The sequence below is a fragment of the Lotus japonicus genome, chromosome 2 (assembly GCF_012489685.1).
Source record: "Lotus japonicus ecotype B-129 chromosome 2, LjGifu_v1.2".
In the NCBI taxonomy this organism is placed as follows: Eukaryota; Viridiplantae; Streptophyta; class Magnoliopsida; order Fabales; family Fabaceae; genus Lotus; species Lotus japonicus.
Window position 1 is genome coordinate 51588660 of NC_080042.1, and position 4727 is coordinate 51593386.

The window sequence follows — 4727 nt, forward strand, 5'->3', positions numbered from 1 at the left end:
CTGCAATACTTTTGATTGAAAATGACATCATAACCCTTGTCAGCTAATTGACTTATTGACAATAAGTTGTGAGTTAAACCATCTACCAACAGAACATTATCAATGCATGGACTATTATCAACACCAATAATACCAGAACCAACAATTTTACCCTTCTCGTTGCCACCAAAGCCAACTTCGCCTCCAGGCTTAAGTTTTAGCTCTTGGAGCATACGCCTTTCTTTCGTCATGTGACGCGAGCATCCACTGTCCAGATACCATGATTCGTGTTTCAGTGGAGCGATCAAGGATATCTGCAACATTTTCTGGGTCCTTTCTTGTTAGTTACCTCAGAGGTTCTGACAACCTTGGATTTCTCAACATGATAATGTAAAGGAATTTGAGCATGATATTTAGACATAGAGAAAGTTCCCTTTTTGAGAGGGGGGTCAACAACTTTAACAGGCAATGGTTCAGGCAATATAGTACCAGAGGGTACAAAATATTCATACAGAGGTTTAGCCTTAGGCATAGGAGGCTCATTTCTACTGGGTCTAGAATAGCCAATGCCATACATTCCATTTTTGCTTACGCCATAGATCATTGAAGCCATCAAGCTTCTGTCTACGCTTTTAGCTAGGAATCTTTGAAAAGATTTTTCATATTTAGATTCATTTTTAATATCAGAGGCATCACAAGCAACAACTTCTTCTAACTTAACAATCTAGTTTCTGAGCACAAAGTTAGAGTTTACTAAAGCATGATTATTCTCTTTTAACTCAGAAATAATTTTCTCATGTTCAGTAGAAGTCTTAGAAACAGCAGAGAGATCCTTTACAACTTTTTATGCTTAGTCAGGAGAGAGTTATATTTATCCATGATTTCAGACAAAGCACATTTAAGTTCAGAGGTTGAGAAAGAAGCGAATACCTCATTTTCATCGTCAGAGTTTGGATCTCTCTCAGATGCAGATTCAGAGTTAGTTGCTTCTTTTGACTCTACTTCCTTGTCCTTGACAATAGCCATGAGTCTTTCAACAACTTCTCCATCAGAGTCAACATCCTCTGACTCTGATTCATCAAAAGTCACCATGAGACCTTTCTTAGCTTTAAAATGCTTCTTTGGCTTCTTGTCCGTTTTCAGCTTTGGACAATTGTGAGATATTTCCAAAATATATACTTGGAAATATGCATTGTATTAATGGTTATATTAATTAATGTTTGAAGATATGACAATATAGTGAAATGGTCCAATCGATAGGCATTATCCTATAGCACCTGTGCTGTACGGGTTCGAACCCGGTTAGTTACTTTTTGTTTCATTAATTTGAATTTAAATTCAAATTCTGAGCAAAAAGGGAAGAGGCGTGTTTCGAACACGGGATCACGACCCCTTGGGCGTGTTGTATGGGACGCGCTGCCAGATGAACCAACGTGATGGTTGGTGACATTTCTGAAACATTAATTATATATTTCAGTTTTTGAGAAACCTTTTATTAAGAGATATATCTCTTCACCAAGGGATGTTTATATCTCTATATAAAGAGATACTTTGGGCAGAAAAAACATATAATTCTAGTGCACGAAATTGGACTTCTTTTTGGCCAATTTCTCATCCATTTACTATATTCTAAATCATCCTTCACTTCACTAATGCATGAGTGAAGTGTGGGAATCATACTTCTGTAAACTATTGTCAAAGATACGCTTGGTGTGTTAGTGCAAACCACATCAAGGAATTCAAAGTATCCTGAAGGGAATTCGCCGGTTTTCTCACTTGCATCCAATACACAGTAATTGGTGGGGGCGAATTGAACCTAAAGGTTAGTGCTTATGCACGCTTTGAATCTTCAAGTGCTTCCGTCGTCAACATCTTCATCAATCCAAGAGTTGCAGCATCTTCCCCAACAAATAATTTCCCAACAATCTTTAGGTTCAATTTTTGTAATCAATGGCTGCATCACTCAAAGACATGACGTCTAATTTTGTGAAGTTGGACAAGTTTGATGGAGGCAACTTTAACCGATGGCAGAAAAAGATGCAATTCCTTCTTACAACTCTGAAAGTGGTGTATGTTCTGAACACCACAAGACCAGAAGAAAAGGAAAATGAAACCATGGCTGAAACAAGAGAGAGACAAAAGTGGGACAATGATGACTACATTTGCATGTGCCACATTCTCAATGGAATGTCAGACTCACTCTTCGACATCTATCAAAGTAGCATTTCTGCAAAGGAACTATGGGAGAAATTGGAGTCAAGATACATGCAAGAAGACGCTACAAGTAAGAAATTCATTGTCTCTCAGTTTAATAATTACAAAATGATAGATTCTAGATCAGTTATGGAACAACTGCATGAACTTGAACGCATTCTCAAGAACTACAAACAGCATAACATGCATATGGATGAAACAATTATTGTTTCTTGCATAATAGATAAACTTCCTCCATCATGGAAAGATTTTAAAAGGTCCTTGAAACATAAGAAGGAAGACATATCTCTTGAGCAGTTAGGAAATCACCTTCGTTTAGAAGAAGAGTATCGTAAACTAGATGATACTAAAAATCAAAATGCTCATGAGAATGTCCATGTAGTGGAGGAAGGGAATTCTAGCAAGACTCCCAAGAAAGGAAATCGAGATTTTCACAAGTCTCATGAAGATCACAATGGCAATAACAACAGAGCAAAGAAAAGAAAAGGTAGTTGTTATTATTGTGGAAAACCAGGACACTTTAAAAATGAGTGCAGGATCTTGGAAAAGAAGAACAAGGAAAAGAATTCAAGTGCAACAATAGACAATTTGGTTGCTGTTATTTCTGAACTCAACATGATAGAAGATGTTGAGTCTTGGTGGATAGACTCTGGTGCTACCCGCCATGTGTGCAAAAACAAACAATTATTCAAGACCATTGATGAAGATGAAAGTGTTTTGTACATGGGAAATGCCTCAACTGTCCAAGTCAAAGGAAAAGGATCAGTAGAGATTGAATTCACTTCGGGAAAGAAACTCACTCTTAAGGATGTATTTTATGCTCCTGATGTTAGGAAGAACTTGATTTCTGTACATTTACTTAATAAGTATGGGTTCAAATCTGTATTTGAGGGAGATAAGTTTATCCTCTCCAAAGGGGGTATGTTTGTAGGGAAGGGTTATCTTTGTGAGAATATGTTCAAGTGTAATGTTGTTAATAATATGTAATAATAATAATAATATGATATTGTGATTTATGTTTATATTGTTGAGTCTTGTGATTTATGGCATATGCAACTAGGACATGTTAATTTTAGAAAAATTAAATGATATGATGATATAAATCTATGAATATGGTTTTAAAGTTGTTTTCATTCTTCAAAACTTTAGAGTTCTTCCGCTGCATGTAATGATCAATAATGATTACCATTTACATTTAAAACTTGTAAATGTGTAAGAAATTTAAGTTATGTTTGTGTATACAGTTATGTAACTTTAATTATCTGAAGCAAACATAAAACTGCATGTGGTGGTTGTTCAAATACTTTTTGTTTGTATGTGAATGTTCTTTGTGTTGCTATTTGTTAGAAACAATATGTGTTACAGTACACCTTTAATAATGATGCAGGATTCGAACCCACGCCTAAATGATTTGAGTTCAGTAACACTACCATGGAACTGGCCATCATATATGTTTAGTTTGTTGATATTAAAAATATATAACATATACATTATGCGAAAATAGATGTTCGAATTTCATAATTCTTTATGTATATTTTGGTGAATAGAAAATAATGTTCTGCACATTGCATTATGTGGAATTGCGGAAATTAGGATAAAATGTAGTTTTATTTCTCTAATTGTTTATGAAACATTTATTTTTGAAATTATATTATGATTAATTTGTTAATCACTAGTGTGGTCAAATTTGTATGTTTAATCAATTCCAAATTGTATGATTGCTATTCATTTACTCATAATTGTGATTTTATAAATGAAATAATATTAGTTTATGAGTAAATTGAATTTCATTATTATGAGACAGTTAAGGATCGTCCAAATGTCGATTATTTGTTCTTATATCTGTATTTCTAAAGATAGTACGTTGTTTATATGTGGACGATATGTTATGATTTAAATGAGGTAGAAAAGACTAAATCTTTCATATTCAATAGTATTTTATATGAAAGATCTAGGGGAAGCAGATGTGATTTTAGGAATTAAAATCACCAGAGATGGTGAGAGTATTGGTTTATCCCAATCACACCATATTGAGAAAATGCTTAGTGGAGGTGCAGTTTCTTGGGGTTCAAAGAAACAGACTTGCATTGCCGACTCCACCATGGCTGCAGAGTTTATTGCTCTTGCTGCATGTAGTAAAGAGATTGTATGACTAAGAAATTTATTGTATGAGATACTTATTTGGCCAAAACTAATGAGACAAGTATCCATACATTGTGAAAGTCAGTGCACACTATCTAAAGTATACAGCCAAGTATATAATGGAAAATCCAGACATATTGGTTTAAGACATAGCTATGTGAAGGATTTAATTACAAATGGAGTTGTAAGGCCCAAGTTTTAACGTTTTGGATAAGTGAATAAAATAAATAAGTTATTTGATTAAGATAAATTTGGAAAGGAAAGAGGTTCAGGAAAAGTCCAAGAATGTATCGGAAAAAAACCGAAAGAGTTATAGCACGACTAACATACGCTTAATCCTAGGTCGAAGGTATTAGTGAATAGTTAATTTACGCTTTAGGACACGATGGAAA